At 36.9% G+C, this 18,614-nt stretch overlaps 1 pseudogene; it reads left to right on the top strand.

Moving 5' to 3' along the window:
- The window catches only part of LOC109457484 (mpv17-like protein 2 pseudogene), a 33,729-nt pseudogene that overhangs the window by 13,873 nt on the left and 1,242 nt on the right, over positions 1–18,614 (top strand).

Genomic DNA, 18,614 nt, shown 5'->3' with positions numbered 1-18,614 from the left:
CTGCTTTGTTTCCCAGTCTTGTCTGGGTGGCCTTATGTGGTAGGTACCCTGTGGGGCCCTAGCACAGTCTCCTTGATCACCTGCTTTGGGTGCTCCAGGAGTGTCCTTTGTATGGGTTGTGTGTACCCTCCTGTTATAATTGAGCCTGGGTGGGATTGACCCTCAGGCTGATTGGCTGTGGGGTTTGGCCATGTCACAGCTTATAGGCTATATGGTAGTCATTCCAGTGAGCTCTGATGCCTGTTGAGTCTGCCCTTTGTGTGTGCTGCTTGTGAGACCAATTGGGCAGTGCTCTGCTGTGGTCTGAAGTCAACCTCCAAGTATGTTGGTTCTAGAGCCTCTTGGCAGGGGTTCCAGTTCAGGTCCAGGTCACTCACTGCACGTAACGGACCAGGGACTGCCAAGAGACGTAGGAACTACAAAGTGATCTGTGGTTGTTCCCTGCCTTTGCTAAACCTGGAGGCACATGGGAGAGGCCACATTGGGAACTGAGGACAGCTGCTACCAGTACCGGGCATATCCATAAAAGCTAGGACACCCTGAGACCTGCTGCCACCTGCCAGCTCCCCTAAGGTTCAGCCATTGATAAAGCCTCATGCAGTATGCAAGCTGGGTGAAGCAGGGCCTCAGGGAGTTACTAGAGTGGGAAGAGTGGTGGTCACCAGGTTAATGTAGATTCTGATTTGGTGCCAGTGCTGAGCCTTGTGGTGCTCAGCAAAAGTTTCAGAGCACAGTGAGGACAGTCACCACCTGCCTGAGGCCTGCAGACTCTGATAGTTTTCCAAGAAATAGTGCCTGGCTGCTCACTAAGAAAGTGCCTCTGGTTTTGGGGGAGTTGTGTAGGGCAGTATCCCAGTGGTCAGCAGGGTGGAGCAGTGGAGCTGAGCAGACTGGTCCAGATTCAGATTTGGCCTGTGGGCGGTGGGCCCAACACAGGAAAGATGGTGCTGGCCTGCTGGCTGCACAGGAGAGGGACGCCACACATGGAAAATTGTGACTGTCCTTCAGCCCTCGCCTCGAAGTCACACACCTCAGTCTGCCCCCTGTATGCCTCTGATACCCCGCAAGTCACCAGACCTCCGCTGGAGTCCAGGGTGAGTGCCTGCGAGCAAGTGAGTCTGTGCACAGGCCCTTTAAGGGAATATCTTGGTTTCTCACAGCCTTTCATCCCACCTGGCTGGTTGGAATCCCCACTGTTTTTCACAGCGAAATGTTCTGGGGGCTCCTCTTCCCAGCACCAGTACTCTGGGCTGGGAGCCTCATGTGGGGCTGTGGTCTCTTGTTTTTAATGCAGGTATCTCCATTGCCGAGATAACCCTCCTGACACTCAACCACCACACGGAGGTTTGAGGCCAGCCTGTTTTGCACCTCTGCCCCTCCTACCAGTCACGACGTGGCTTCTGCTTTATATCCTTGGTTATCAAACTTCTGTTCAGGTAAACTTCAAATGATTCTCCAGGTTGATTGTTCTATAATTTAGTTGTAATTTTAATGTGTTCATGGAAGGAAGTAGGTAGTGTTTATCCACTCTACCATCTTGGATCTCTCTCCTTGCCCACAATCTTTTCAACTTCAGTATCTCCTCCTTGGTTTACCTTTATTTTTCAGAATATGCATGATCTTTCAGTTGTAATTTTCTTTGATTTTCTATGCTTTCTATTTACTTAATTTTTTTTCATAAGAATACCTCAATATATCTAATTGTCCTAAACTTATTTTAGCCTTAAGGAAATTGATTATATCACAGTCACTTAACATTAGCGACAGCTATTTTTTATATAGTCCTTTGTGCCCAGAGCTACCTTCTGTCAGTAATAACTGCAAAAGAAGCCAAAGAACAAACTCATTGTTCTTCTAAGGTAATTTTAAGGCTTTGGTTGCTAGTATCAGTCTTGTTCCACCTAACTTACTTTCTTTCCCTTTTTTCTATTTCATGTAGGTGTTTACTTGCATTGATTGTCATATCTTGGTAATCACTTATCCAGTGTAACTCTGATATCTTTATTTTTAGATCTTTAACTTTTTATTGGCAATTAATATCTCAGATTCCGTTAGCTAAACTGATCTATTTCCCAACCTGAGGCCTCCTCAAGATTAAGAGTCCGTGGACTCCCTAATGTCTGATTCCTAGAGTTTGGCTTATTTTTGACCATCCACCAAAATTACCAGCTTTTGGACCCTTAACTTATTTCTGAGCTTCACCTTTCCTCACACTCACATGTGGCAACTTTGCGAAATGTGAACTCCTTCTTGCCAGACATGGGTCTAGGACCCTATCCAACCTCCTCCAGGTCTACATCTACATTTGGAAAATTAGGCTTTCCATATCCAATTGATAATGAAACCCTGTCAATTTTGTGTCCTAAAAAATTTCTAAAACCTATTCCCTCAGCATTAGGCAGGACTGGTTTAATTACAAATTACAGAAACACAATTCAAGCTAGCTTTGCCAAAAAGGGAATTTATTCTTTCTCATTGCTAGAAAAGTTCAGAGATTTTGAAGATTTGAAGCCTGAGTAGGCTTCAGAGTCAATTAGATCCACATATAGACAATTAAGTTTGCAAACTTGTTGCAACGATGTTGCTAAACTTTTTTGATATCAGAGGGATTATTCATTATGAATTTGTACCAACTGGCAAACAGTTAACCTAGTTTACTATTTAGAAGTGATGAAAAGGCTGCATAAAAGAGTTAGATGAAAACGATCTGAACATTTCATCAACAATTCATGACTCTTGCACCACGACAATGCACCAGCTCACACAACACTGTCTGTGAGGGAGTTTTTAGCCAGTAAACAAATCACTGTATTGGAACACCCTCCCTACTCACCTGATCTGCCCCACAACGACTTCTTTCTTTACCTGAAAATAAAGGAAATATTGAAGGAAAGACTTTGATGACATTCAGGATATGAAGGATAATACGACAACAGCTCTGATGGCCATTCCAGAGAAAGAGTTCCAAAATTGCATTGAAGGGTGGATTAGGCACTGGCATAGGTGTATAGCTTCCCAAGGGGAGTACTTCGAAGGTGACCATAGTGATATTCAGCAATGAGGTATGGAGCACTTTTTCTAGGATGAGTTCACAAACTTAAGTGTCAGGCCTTGTATTCAAACAATGACATCAGGAACCTGCTCCTGTCTATCTCTCAGTTTTGTTTCTTTTGTGCAGCCTTCACTCTTTTTTTTCTCCCAGTTTAGTTCAACTTAGCTTTATTTATTATTAATTTTAATCTTACTAGCAAAAGAAAGCAATGCGGAGACCTGGGAGTAATATTCAAATCTTGGCTGCTAGCAAGTGAAAAACAGATTGAATAAATTTGACCTTTGATTCATTCCACAATTTAAAATCACTGCCCTTTATTTTATTTTATTATTAGTTTCAGGTATACAAAACAATGTAATAGTTAGACATTTATACCCCTCACAAAGTGATAACCCCCTTCCACTTCAGGGATGGTGTAGATGCCTGATCACTGCCCTGTACACCTGAAGCTGAAGCTGAATAATAATGAATGTCAACTATAATTTTACATATAATATATATATATATATATATATATATATATATATATATATTCACAAGAAGTGGAGTACAGCATAAGGAATAGAGACAGTGGAAATATAATGGCTGTATGTGATGTCAGCCTTCACTCTTTAGCAAGCAAAGATTTTTAAGGTGGGAAAGGCAGCCCTCTGTAGCTCTAGGCTCACACAGTGCTTGCAGCACATGACTTCTGGGTAAGGAAACTGGAGGACTAGGGCACAGGGGCAGAAAGGAGGCTCCTTTGGCAGGATTTGAACTTTCTATCTGGTGCTACTGATTAATTAAGTGAAGCAATACATTATTACAAATTTTATTATAACGTGGAAATTGAATCCATAGAGATGAGCTAAGTAGAAAAAAAAACACCTGCCTGTTTATTAGGCAGCAGGTGAGAAGAGTATGGTCAACAGTCTCCAGGGAACAAGCAAGTGAAGAACTGAAAAGTGTTGATTGGAGTGAACAATATGGAGGTCAGTGATGAATTGGACAAGGGGAGTTTTGTTAGAACTAATAGCCAGAATGTGGTGGGTTGTGAAATGAAAGGGAACTGAGAAAATGAAGAACAGAAAAAGAAGGAGCTTGTAGGAAGGGTGATGTTGGAAGGCTAATGAAAGAAGCCAGTAAAGAGAGGCAGTTTGAAGATGTAAGACAGAGTAAGGTACTTGATAAGTCATAAGTGTTGGCTACTTATTCCTCTGAAACAGAAGGGGGAAAAAAAAGAATAGTTGTATATATATAGGTTTGTGTTATTGTTCTAGGGGCAGGAATTCAAGGAGATCCTTCTGATAGCTTTTGTTTCTTCGTGAAAACAAGTCTGATTTTTCTCAGATTGCCTGCTGAGTTATTTGGCAGGGCTGGGAGGGTGTGTGTGAGTGTGTGTGTGTGTGTGTGTGTGTGTGTGTGTGTGTGTGTGTGTGTGACAGAGAGAGAGACAGAGAGAGAGAGAGACAGAGAGAGAGACAGAGAGGGAGAGAGACAGAGAGGGAGAGAGACAGAGAGACAGAGAGACAGAGAGACAGAGAGAGTGTCGTGCAGGGCATCCGGCGGGGGCTTTGCTCCCGCTCCCCACATAAGAACGCAGGACATGGTGAGGCCAAAAAGGAACACCCACGGAGCCATAGATAGGGGAGTCATACCACTATACTGTCGCTGGCAGCTGGATTGGAGAAACAGGAAACAGGAGCCACACAATTCTCAACCCTCACTGCGCTGCTTGCAGGCTCAGCCACCATCTTCTTGCTAGCCCCCATTTTTTCTGCTAGCGTAGCCACAGCAGTTATATTAGTGGCCAATGGCTCACTGGTTACAGCTGACGGCCAACTAGCCACAGCTGATGGCCATGCAATCACAGTTGATGGCCATTTACTACCTGAGCCAGCACCTTTCTATGTGAGGCCGAGAGCCTGGAAACTGCTTTCTGGGGCTCTGTCCTCACAGAGAGACAGAGAGACAGAGAGAGAGAGAATTCAGAAGTTTGAAAAGAATAGAGAAGATTTTATCTATGTTACAGAGATGTGGAGAATAAAAAAGTAACACAAATAAAAAGATATTAACCTGTAGTTTCTTTTCAGTGCTGAGAACTCATTTGAGGTTGATGACCATAAAACTATATTCACCTACTGGACTGTGATTTTTTTCTCCAGCAAACCTCAGAAGACAGTTGAAGAAAATACAGAGTTGGTCTTACCCAGTGTTGGAAGGACAATGGGACAATGGAATTTAGGGCTGTGCTCTTAATATGAAATCTCTTCTGCGTTATTTGACATTTTCCATTCCTTTCATGGATATTGATCTGATAAAGCAATACTTATCATTTTAACTTTTTTTAGTAAATTCTATATTTAAAAATTTTTAGCTTAGAGTTGTAGATAGTATTTTGTAAAGAAAAAACCTTCCATATCTATGGTGATAACCCCAATTTTATTTCTTTCTGAACATATTTTTTCTTTTTTCTTGATTAGCTAGAGGTTTGTTTGTTTTCATTTATCCTCCTCAGAGAAACTGTTCTTAGAGTTACTTTTAATTTCCACTATTTTTAGGCCACCTTTAGGGACTCTAATGTCTTTCACAACCATGGGATTCAATCCATTTTCATAGGATTAACTTAAATCTTTATTTAAAATTAAGATATAATTGACATGTAACATTATATTAGTTTCAGGTGTAAAATTTAATGATTTCATATATGTATATATTGTGAAATGATCACCATAATAAGTCTAGTTAACATCTATTACACATAGTTACATTTTTTCCCTGTGATGAAAAGTTTTAAGATCTACTCTCTTAGCAACTTTCAAATCTGTATACAATATGATATTAAGTATAGTCACCATGCTATACATTACATCCCCAGGGCTTATTTATTTTATAACTAAAAGTTTGTACCTTTGACTACCTTCACGCATTTCACCCATCTCCAACCCCTCACTTCTGGCAACCACCAATCTGTTCTCTGCATCTATGAACTCTTTTTTATTTTTAAGACCCCACATGTAAGTGAGATTATATAGTATTTGTTTTTCTCTGTCTGACTTATTTCACTTAGATTAATGTCATCAAGGCCCATCCATGTTATCGCACATAGCAAGATTTCCTTCATTTTTTTGGCTGCATAATATTCCACTGCATATATATACCACATTTTCTGTATCCATTCATCCATCAATGAATACTTAGGTTGTTTTCATATCTTGGTTATTGTAAATAATGCTGCAATGAACATAAGGGTGCAGATATGTTTTTGAGATAGTAATTTCATTTCTTTGGGATAAATAGAATTACTGGATCATATGGAATTACTGGATCATATGCTAATTTTATTTTTAGCATATGATCCAGTAATTCTATTTATCCCATATGCTAATTTTATTTTTTAATTTTGAGGAATCTCCATATTGTTTTTCATAATGGCTGTACCAGTTTACATTTTCACCAACAATGCACAAGGGTTCTCTTTTCTCCATGTCTTTGCCAAAACTTGCTATTTCTTGTCTTTTTGATAATAGCCATTCTAACAGGTGTGAGGTGATATCTCATTGCAGTTTTTGATTTGCATTTCCCTGATGATTAGGGGTGTTGAGCACCTTTTCAGTAAGCTTTCTGCATGTCTTCTTTGGAGAAATGTCTATTCAGATCCTTTGCCTATTTTAAAATCAGGTTCCTCTTCTTCTTCTTCTTCTTCTTCTTCTTCTTCTTCTTCTTCTTCTGCTTCTGCTTCTGCTTCTGCTTCTGCTTCTGCTTCTGCTTCTGCTTCTCCTTCTCCTTCTCCTCCTCCTCCTCCTCTTCTTCCTTCTTCCTCTTTCTCTTCCTCATCCTCTTCCTCTTCCACTGCTGCTATTGAGTTGTATGCATTCTTTTTATATTTTGTATATTAACCCCTTATCAGATATGTGAGTTACAAATATTTTCTCCCTTTTTGTAGGTTGCCTTTTCATTTTGTTGATGATTTCCTTTGCTATGAAGAAGCTTTTTAGTTTGATGTCCCACTTGTTTATTTTTGCTTTTGTTGCCTTTATTTTTGGAGTCAAATCCAAAAAATCATTGCCAAGACTGACGTCCAGTAGCTCCCTGCCTGTGTTTTCTTCTAGGAATTTTATGGTTTCAGGTGTTATGCTCAAGTCTTTAATGCATTTTGAGTTGATTTTTGTATGTGGTATAAGATAGGGGTCCAGTTTCATTTTTTTTTGCATGTTGCTGTCTCGTTTTCCCAACACCATTTATTGAAGAGACTGTCCTTTCCCCATTCTGTATTCTTGGCTCCTTTGTCATAAATTAATTGACCAAATATGCATAGGTTTATTTCTGGGCTCTGTAGTGTTTCATTGATCTAAAACTTACATCTTAATGTACAATAATGTTCCTTTATACTCTGTAAAAGAAGCTAGAGATTTTATTAAATTTGCCCTAGTTTCTTTAGTTTAGGACTTACATGTGTAGGTTTTGCCACTCCCAAAGAATCAATGGAAAAATTTTTACATATTATATTTTAAGGGTTAAAAGGTTGTACTTATGGAGAGGAGTTATGTGGAGAGAAGATGTCAGAAAACTCTATTTTATGATTTCTGAAAATGGAATTAAGAACTGATGTTTGAAGTGTTATCCAAATAGCCACTTAGTAGCTTTGGGTATAGCTTCACTGCACAGTGCTAAGTGGTATGAATAAAAAAGAACTGAAGAGGTTAATTTTCTTTCTGCAAAAATGTTTTGGTAGAGTGTTAGTGAGTGGGTGAGATAATGGGCATATGGGCATTCTTGTATACTGCATGGGGAGGTGTATATCATTATGGCCTGTATCATTAAGGGTATTTGGCAATATCACAAGCCTTAAATATGCATATACCTTTGTTCCAGAAATGCTGCTGCTAAGAATGTTTCCTATGATAATAACATAGATAAAAGGGCAAATATATATGTATGTACATAGATATTCATTGCATCATTGTTTAGAATAGAAAAAATTGAAAATAATGTAAATTTTGAATAATAGTAATTTGTATAGATTTGGACATACCTATACAATAGTGGGCATATTATGCAGGTATTTTGTAAAAACATGAATGTGTGTGTATGTGGGTGTTTATATACTAGTGTGTGTGTGTGTGTGTGTGTGTGTGTGTGTGTATACAGATACATAAAATTTACTTAAAAACTTAGAAATCTAGACAGGGGTTAGTTAAGGTAGCAGCAGGATATATATGGTACACTCAACTTGAGTAATTTGAGCGGAGCTCAGTATAGGAATTATTTACAAGATGTAGGCAGGATGTAGAGAAACAAAAAGGAATAGTACAGAACCCAGAGCTGTTAAGGGTGTGGAGGATAGAATGTGCTTACTACCTCTAGGCCCATTTGAAGCGGCTAACGGAAGGGCTGTTAGGCAGGGAGAGCTATGTGGAGATGGCCTTTTTATAGGATTTATCGCTTTTGCTAAAAGAATGCAGCCTTCCCATAGCAACTCTACATTGTAGTTGCTGGGAAATGAATATCTTGGCCTCTCTTTCCTTCCTCCCCCTACTCTCTTAACAGTGTTCTTCATTCACTGAGCTTAACCAGAAGTCAGACTGCAAAGGGATTCTTTGATCTAGTCCGTATAGATCAGTTTCTAAAAGCACAGAGCAGGCTGAACAGGCTTGAGAGTGGATCTACAGGGCAAGCAGAAAATACCAGCTCAACAGATGTACACTGACATGTTAATAGAGGTTATCCCGGGCAGTGAGATTAAGGGTTCATGTATTTGTCCGTTTCTTCTGATTTTCTTTTTTTTAAATTAACACACATTACTTGTGTAATTTTTTAAAAGTTTAAAAGATTTCTTTCTTTCTTTTTTTCATGGAAATAGCTTACCTTAAATTGTCTGAAAATTATGAACTTGCTTTGCCAAAATTCAGTTGTTTGGTACCTACACGGCTGAATACCTTCTCTTAACCTTTTACCCTTTTTTACTTAAAAATATCTTAATTAGAAAACAAGGAGTTTACCTAAGTCTAACCAAAGTCAGCATTTGGGGATGGGGTGGGGAATTGGATTTATTTGAGAATACTTATTGCCTCTTGGTGAAATTCTTGGAACCATTGTGACATTTAAAGCCATTATATATAAAAGCACTCTGAAAAGAAAGGACATTTAAAAGCCCGATATAATTCTGTAATCCTGATAGAGTATAGAATTTAGTTGGATTAAAACATGACATTATTAAAGCATTTTTCTTGAAATGAACTTATTAGGTCAGGTTAAGATAAAATATCCTGCTTTAAGTCTTTCACTGGTACATATAAAAACATTTATGTTACTGATTTGTGAACACTATTCCCCCATGGAACAACTTTAATGTATACTTTTCCCCTTTATTTCGAGGTCTTAAGACTTTGATAACAATGTATAATAATTCTAAAAATGTTGTTGATATTGCCTACAGTTAACTAAGAAACAAGCAATATTTTTTTTAAGGTGTATCTTCAATAGAAAGTGTTTTGTAAAAATAACCCAACTACACATTGTAAAACTTTCTCTTGCCCTTTTTTTCCAGCTATTGCTTTTCCCCTAACAGAACAAAATTTTTTTAAATTTGTATTTCCTATTACAGGAAATACAGTGTCTTTCTGGGGAAAAGATGGGAATACATGTGTGGCATGTAATGATACTATCTATCAGCAATAAAATGAAAATCTTAAAGACAGCCAGAGAAAAAAGAAGACATTGTATTAGATTTCTATAGCTTCTGTAACAAATTACATCAAACTTTTGAGGCTTAAAACAACACAAATTTATTATCTTATAATTCTATATGTCAGAAGTCTGACATGGGTCTTACTTGGCTAAAATCAAGGTTTCAGCAGGGCTGTATTCTTCTGGAAGTTCTAGGAAAAAATTCTGTTCTAGCTGCTAGAGACCATCCACATTCCTTGGATCATGGCCCCTCCTGCCATCTTCAAAACCAATACATAAGCATCTCTCTGATCCGGCTTCCACTTTGAAAGACCCATGTGATTATGTTGGACCCACCTAGACAATTCAGGATAACCTCCCTATTTTAAGGTCATTTGATTAGCAAACTTAATTCTATCTATAACTTTAATTACCCTTTGCCATATAACCTAACATATTCACAATTTCAGGGTATTAGGGCATGAACATATTTGAGGGCCATGATTCTGCCTAGCATAGTCCATCTTCTGGTCCCTAAGTATACCCTACACATGTCCCATATGTAAAAATACATTCATCTCATCCCAAGATCCCTAATTATAACATCAACACAAAGTTTAAAAACCTCATCTAAACCTTATTAGCTCAAGAGTTGTAAATCTCATCTAAATCAGGTATGGGTGATTTTTCTGCCTACCACATACATACATGTTACATACAGAGGAATAAAGATGATGACAGTAGATTGCTCATATGAAACAATACAAGTGATAAAATAGTAAACAACCTCTTTCAAGTAGTGAAGGAAAAATTGTCAATTTACGATTCTTTGCCCAGCAAAACATTTATTTTATTCAATCCAAAAGAAGGCAGAAAAAAGAAAAATGGAAAAGAATGGAAGGAAACATAGAAAAAGTAGTAATATGATCAATTTTAACATAACCATACTAATGATGGCATTAAAGTAAATGGTCTGAATACCCTAATTATAAGGCATAGATTATCAGATTGGATCAACAAGCAAAACCAATTATATGCTGCCTACAAAACATGCTTTCAAATAAAGACACAGATAGGTAAAAAAATAACAATGGAGAAAGAAATTTTCATGCTAATACTAATCATATAAAAGCTGGAGTGATTACTAATAGCAAGCAAAGTAGATTTCAGAACAATGACTATGAGCAAGGATGAAGAATGTGCTTTCATAATGATAAAAGAGCCAATTTATCAAGAGGACATAACAATCCAAAACATTTATGCATCTAACAGAAATTAAAAATACAATAAACATAAGCAGATAAAGCATCAAGGAGTAGACAGAGGTTTTAAAGTCAGAGGTTTTAAAACTTGTCTCTCAATGACTGATAGAAAATAAGCAAGACAGAAAATAAGCAAGAATGTAAAAGACTTAAATAATGCTATTAACAAACTTAATCTGTTTGACATTTTTAGAAGACTCCATCCAACAACAGCAGAATGCACATTCTTTTCACATGCACACAGACCATTTACCAAGATAGACCATATCTTGGGGGCATAGAACATGTCTTAATAAGTTTAAAGGTATTCACGTCATAAAAATACATTTTCTCTTGTTACTATGGTATTAAGTTAAAAATCAATAACCAAAAGATCTCTGAGAAATGCCCCAATATTTGGAAACTAAAAACCACATTTCTAAATTCTAAATAACCCACGGGATAAAGAAGAAATCAAAAGAAAAATTAAAAAAGATTTTGAACTGATTAAAATTAAAGCACAACACATCAAAATGTATGGGATATTGCTGCTAAAACTGTACTAAGTGAGACATTTATACCACTAAGTGCCTATGTTATTAGAAAAAAGAAAATTCTCAAATAAATTAGCTTCCACCTTAGAAAATTAGAAAAAAGAAGAGCAGATGATACCTAAAGTAAACAGAAGAAAAGAAATAATAAAGACAAGAGTAGAATAAATGAAAAAGAAAACAAAAATAATAGAGAAAAATCAATGAAACCAAAATCTGGTTCTTTGAAGAGATCGATTAACCTCTAGCCAGATAAACCTCTAGTCAGCGTGATCAAGATAAAACGAGACAAGACACAAATTACCAATAACAGGAATGAGAGAAGAAATCACAATGGGTTTTACAACTATTGAGAGGATAATAAGGAACCATTATGAACAACTTTATGCCAATAAATTTAACAACATAAATGAAATGGAAAAATTCCCTGAAAGTGCAAACTACTAAACCTCATTCTAGAGAAATTGATTACCTGAATAACCATATATCTATTAAAGATTTTGAATGCATATTCAAGGTAGTTAAAAACCTTTACATAAAGAAAATTCCAGGCCCACATGTCTTCAAAACCAATACTACATGAACACTTCCAGAAAATTGAAGAGGAAGGAATACTTCTCAATTCATACTGTGAGCCCAGATTACTCTCACACCAATAAGAAAACTATAGACTCATATTTCTCATGAACATATACGCAAAAGTTCTAAACAAAATTTTAGCAAATAATATCCAACAATATATATGAAACATACATTGTAACCAATGGAGTTAATTTATCTCAGAGGCATAAGATGGGTTGAACACTTGAAAAATCAATAAGAATCAGCATATTAACAAAAGAAAAAAGAAAAACCATATGGTTATCTCATAGATACATGAACAACATTTGACAAAATCCAACACCCATTGCTAATAAAAACTCTCAGCAAACCAGGAATAGAAATCTGGAGCTAACATCATTCTTAATGGGCAAAGTCTCAATGCACTGCCTCTAAGATCAGGAATAAAGCAAGGATGTCTGTTCTCACTTGTATTGAAGGTACTAGCTAGTGCATCAGGCAAGAGAAAGAAATAAAAGGCTTCCAAATTAGAAGGGAAGAACTAAAACTGTTCTTTAGGCAGATGACCATGCAGAAAATCTGGTGGATTTTACTAAAATGATACTAAATGTCACATTACCAAGGTAGCAGAATATAACATATTCGATTGTACTATGTTATAATATATCATAAGTATTATGTTATATATAATATATTATAATCAATTGCATTTCTATAAACTAGTAATGGACAATTAGAAACTGAAATAAATAATACTATTTATGTAGCATCAAAGATATGAAATACTTAGGGATAAATCAGACGAAAGATGTGCAACACCCATATACTGGAAACTGCAGAATATTACTAAGAGAAATTAAAGGCCTAAATAAATGGAGAGATGTATCCTGTTATCGATAGCAAGACTCAATATTGTTAGGATGTTGTGTCCCCAAATTGATCTAGAGATTCAATGCAATAGAAATTTTAGCATATCTTTTTATAGAAATTAATAAGTTGATCTTAAAATTGATATAGAAATGCAAAGACTATAGAATAGCCAAAACAATTTTTAAAAAGAAACAAAGTTCATGGACTAATACAACCTTTGTTCAATGTTTATTATAAAGCTGTAGTAATCAAGACTGGCCTCAGGATAAATAGATCAAAGCTTTGTGGGTGGCAGGCCTCTCTGGGACCTGAATTGTTGGAGCTCTGTTAGTGTCCTACCTGGCCATCAGGAAACGAGTTGAATACTTCAGACCAAGTGTATTAATAAAACTAGATTGCACTACCCACCCTTACACACCAAAAAAAAAATCAAAAAAAAATCAATGTAACAGAGTTGAAATATACCCATACTTTTTAGTGGAGGAAAAAAAATCTTTTTAATAAATATTCTGGAATAGTTGTTTATCTACATGCAAACAAATGAACTTTGATCAATACTTTGTAGTATATATAAACATTAAATAAAGATGGCTTATAGATCTAAGGTAAAACCTGAAATTATAAAATTGCTAGAAGAACATATACAAGAAAATCTTTTTGACTTTGGGTTAGGCAAAGATTTCAATTTCTTACACATGACAACAAAAGCACAATCTACAAAATAAAAACTTGATAAACTCAACTGCATTAAAATGAAAACCTTCCGCTCTTCAGAGACACAATAAGAAAGGAAAAGACAAGCCACAGATGGGAAAATATTTGCAAAGCATACAGCTAATAAAGGATACAGAATCCAATTTATAAACATGCAAAAGATTTGAACGGAGACATCACCAAAAATATATACAGATAGTAAATAGACACATGAAAAGATGCTCAACTACATTATTCATTAAGGAAGTAAATGCAAATCAAAATTGTAATGAGTCCCACCACACACTTTTAGAATGGTTAAAATGAAAACGATATACCCTTTCAGGAATTATGGAGAAACCAGACTCACATGTGAAATGTAAATGTAAATGAGTACAACTTAGGAAAACAGTTTCAGTTTCTGAAAATGTTAAACATACTCTTAACATATGACCCAGTCATTTTGCTCCTAGGTATCTACCCAAGAGAAATGGAAGCTTATGTTTGTACATGGACTTGTACATGGATGCTCTTAGCAGCTTTATTTATAATAACCAAAAACTAGAAATAACCTAGATATTCATCAACAGGTGAAGAGATAAAAAATTGTGTTATATTTATACAGTGGAATACAACTCAGAAATTAGAAAAAATGACACATACAACTACCAAAATGATTCTCAAAATAATTATACCAAGTGAAAAAAGCAAGACACATATAGTACCACTTGTGTCAAATTCTAGAAAATGCAAACTAATCTGAAGTGCAATGTAGATTGTGGTTGCCTGGGAGGAAAGGTCAGGAAGAGGGAATACAAACAGGAATGAGGAAAGACTGTGGTGGTGATTGCACGGCTATTTACAGGTTAAAATTTGCCAAATTATATATAATCAGTTTGTTGTAATTATGTTAATTATAGGTCTAAAAGTTTTTTGTTTTAAAGATGCTATATTCATTCTTCATTGTTGAACTAGGAATGAGTTGTGATTGTGATGAACAAATTCTTAGAATGTTTTTGAGCTAATTTTTATATGTAAAATGTTAGTTTGGGAGGCACAAAAGTTTATAAAACCACTTTTTAAAAATAATTCTCTTTGAGTGACATGCTACAGTATTCCCATGTAATTACCTTTTGTTTATTATCTATGGAGAGTTAGCCAAGTATTATAGAGCACAAATTTCAAAATCTTTTTTATTTCAATGTTATATAAATAATAGTGATAAACACTTTCCAATGTTTACTTTGACAGAATGTGAGACACCTGAAATTGACTCGTTATCTTCTGACTCGTCTCCTTTCACATCCTCAGCAGGCAATGTGCATGTCACAGCATTCTAAAAAGCCAGTACATTGAGCTGGTATCTGGCTAGGTGGGTTCCTGGCAATCTCATGCACACGCAAAGTTTCTTTCTTTTAGATTTATTTCCTATGAAATAATTAACTGGATTTTTTTTTTTCTTTGATGCAAATAACATGACATTTTTTGAAGCTCAGGATACAAAACATACTTCTACACAGTAAGTGTTCTGGAACCCTGGAAATTCTGGATAGCAGAGATTTTCCATGAAATTTGTCATTAAGGGTCATTGAAAATTTGGGAGTCTTATCCCCCTGGTTTGTATTCTTCACTAAACACTAGACCAGAGATTGAGTCTTCACTTAAAGATTATTCCACAACTTTTTCAACTGGTGCATTTTAGTTCTAAACATGTAAAATCAATCTCTTTACAATGTGTTTTGCATGTATTCTGAACTGGTCTCCCTCAATTGCCAGTTGCCTCTAATTTTAACCTAACTATATGGTAGCTGACGTAGAATCCAAAATAATTGTATTGGTCACTTTTGTTGCATTTCAAAAATGCAGGCATTAAGGAGGTCTCTAAAGGTAAAACAGGGAAATGGACACACAGACATCAATGGACATTACCTTTTTTTTCTCTTTAGTCAATTATATATATTTATGGCTCATTAAGAGCACATGTGGCTGACATTTCTAGTTAGAGACAATTGGGATAGGTGATTTGTCACTTTCTGAGATAGTTATTAAATGTCTTTCAGCCCTGACTGCAATGCTGTGGGGACAGAGCCAGGAGTGCAGTTTCTAGGCTCTTGCCCTCACCTTGAAAGGTGCTGGCTCAGGTAGTAAATGGCCATCAACTGTGATTGGATGGCGATCAGCTGTGGCTAGTTGGCTGTCAGCTGTAACCAGTGAGCCATTGGTCACTAACATAACTGCTGTGGCTACGCTAGCAGAAAATGGGAGCTAGCAAGAAGATAGTGGCTGAGCTAGCAAGCTGCAGAGTGAGGGTTGCGGATCATGTGTCTCTTGTTTCCTGTTTCTCCAACCCAGCTGCCAGCGAGACTATAGTGGTATAACTCCCCTATCTATGGATCCGTGGGTGTTCCTTTTTGGCATGTCCTGCGTTTTTATGCAGGTAGCAGGACCAGAGACCCCACATTACAACCTGCATGACAAATGCCTTTGGCTCAGCTGACATTCTTACATTTGTTGGGTTTTCAAATTATACAGAAGGTACCAAAAAAAAAAGTATACATATTTTAAGAAAGTAAAATGGTATTAAAATTGTAATACTTATATATACCGATAACAAAAGACGAATACAGGTCACGTTTGACTTCTGCAATTACAAGAGGTGCTCACAGTGGTTACCATCAGCAAGATGGTACGGCGACCTACCTGACTACGGCGAACTACCGCTTCAGCAATGTTGACCAAAGTGTCCACTTGTATACATATTTTTGGCACACAACAGTCATTAAATTACACAACAGTCATTAAATTATTTTATCCTTTAAAAACAATCGCCTATGTGTAAATATATGTTTTTAAACAATTATTTTGATAAGCTGTATGAGTAGAAATACAGCATAAATTTTATCAATTATATGCTGTACCTTATTTTTCAACTCATAAAATTATATATAAACCCTATTGGTGTTGCTATGAAGTAATTACTAGTTTTTGTGTGTGAGTTGTAGCATAGGACTCAATGCTTGGTAATCTGATATTCATATATTTTGTTTTATTTTTGTTCTTAGAATAATCCAGATATTTGAAAAATTTGTGGCTCTTTTCTTTTAAAAGTCAAAACATTTAAAAATATTTACTTTGGGTGTTATCAGAGTTCAGTTCTATGGATAAGGAAATAAAGAACTAAACTGATCAATCTAAAGTTTAATACAATTAAATTATATCTAAGGCATATTTGTATCTCCTAAACATTTTTGAATCTTTGTCTGGGATCTTGTAACTTTTCACCCAGACTCTTGAAATATCCTTTCACTTGGTTCCTGTTCTGCTCAGACTGTAGGGTGGATGCAATGATTCACACCTGCTGTTGTTGGTGCCCTGTACAATCCCCTCCCTTGAAAACCAGCTGATAATCAAGATTATCCTGGGTGGGCCTGATTTAATCAGCTGAAAGTGCTTAAAAGAGGGTCGAGGCCTTCCCTGAGGTGAGAGACTCTCCCCCTTGCTGGCTTTGAATAAATAAAGTGTCACAAAGTCAGTGGCCATGTTGGAGGAGCCCATGTGGCAAAGAACTATGAGTGACTTTTTAGGAGCTGAGGGTGGCCTAAACTAAAACAAGAAACTAAAACCCTCAGTCTTACAGTGGCAAGAAAGTGAATTCTGCCAACAATATGAGGGAGCTTGGAAGTGTATCTCTCCCATTTGAGTCTCTGATGACCCAGCTGACACTTGCATTGCAACTTGGTGAGTCTTGGACGCAGAGAACTCAGCTAAGCTGTGCCCAGATTTCTGACCCACAGAAACTGTTAGGTAATAAACGTGTTGTTTTAAGCTGTTAAGTCTGTGGTAACTTGTTTACCCAGCAATAGGAAACTCGTACAATCCCCTTATCTTTACGCTCTTCCTTCTAACGTTTTTTTTCTTGCTTCAGCTAACATGGTCTTTCTAAATGAAATTTTTGATAGTATTTCTCCTACTTAAAATCCTGAATAACTTCCTGTGTTCTAAATGATGAAGTCTAAAGTTTCTAATGTGTTAAAAGTCTTCATGATTTATTTATCTTCTCTACCCCTTGACAGATATTAATTTTATTCCCCAGTGTTCCTGTTCTCTTACTTCTAGGTATATGTGGGGACAGAGCCAGGACAGCAGTTTCCAGGCTCTCGACCTTACGTGGAAAGGTGCTGGTTCGGGGAGTAGATGGCCATCAGCTGTAACCAGTTAGACATTAGCCACTAATACAACTGCTGTGACTAGGCTAGGGGGTTGTTGGTTGGTTGGTGAAGAAGCAGTGGGCGGGTTGCGCACTGTGTGGAGCCTAATTCCTGTGTCTCCACCAGCTGCCAGCGAGAATATAGTGGTATGACTCCCCTATCTATGGCTCCGTGGGTGTTCCTTTTTGGCCTCACCATATCCTGCGTTCTTGTGCGGGGAGCGGGACCAGAGACCTGCGTGACAGTATACTAGAGGATGGCACTTCACTTCCCCATTAAAATGAGGTGTGACCATGTGATTTGTTTTGGCAAATGAAAACAGAGCAGAAATGACATGGGACTTATAGGTAGAGACTTGAAGAGCCAATGTGTGATTTACCACATCCCCCTTTTTTTGCTATAGCAACTGATGATGCTTCAGACGATGGAAGCTCTGTCAGTCTGGGTCTCAGAGTGAGGACACATGAAGAGTCCCCAAATCAAGTCAGGTTTTGTGAGGAACTATAAATCTGTGTTATTATAAGCCATCAAGATTTGGGGATTTGAGGTTCCTGTGGCATAATTTATGTTATACCGGCTGATGCATCACTCCCTCTTGTCCACATGTACACCCTATAGGACTTGGCTCAAATGTCTGACCTCCCCAGACAGAGTGAGGTGTATTTAAGATCTGTTAGAAGACAGATCTTAAATATACCTCTTTATCTTTTTAGTATCTATCTCATAGATTGCTGTGAGGATTACTTGAATAAATATATACGGTGCTGGCACACTACACGTGCTCAAAAAA

This window comes from Rhinolophus sinicus, chromosome 3, assembly GCF_057876585.1.
Source record: "Rhinolophus sinicus isolate RSI-liver-muscle chromosome 3, RSI-T2T, whole genome shotgun sequence".
NCBI classification, from domain to species: domain Eukaryota; kingdom Metazoa; phylum Chordata; class Mammalia; order Chiroptera; family Rhinolophidae; genus Rhinolophus; species Rhinolophus sinicus.
The sequence above is the reverse complement of the archived record's forward strand: the minus strand, read 5'-3'. Positions and strand labels throughout refer to the sequence as shown.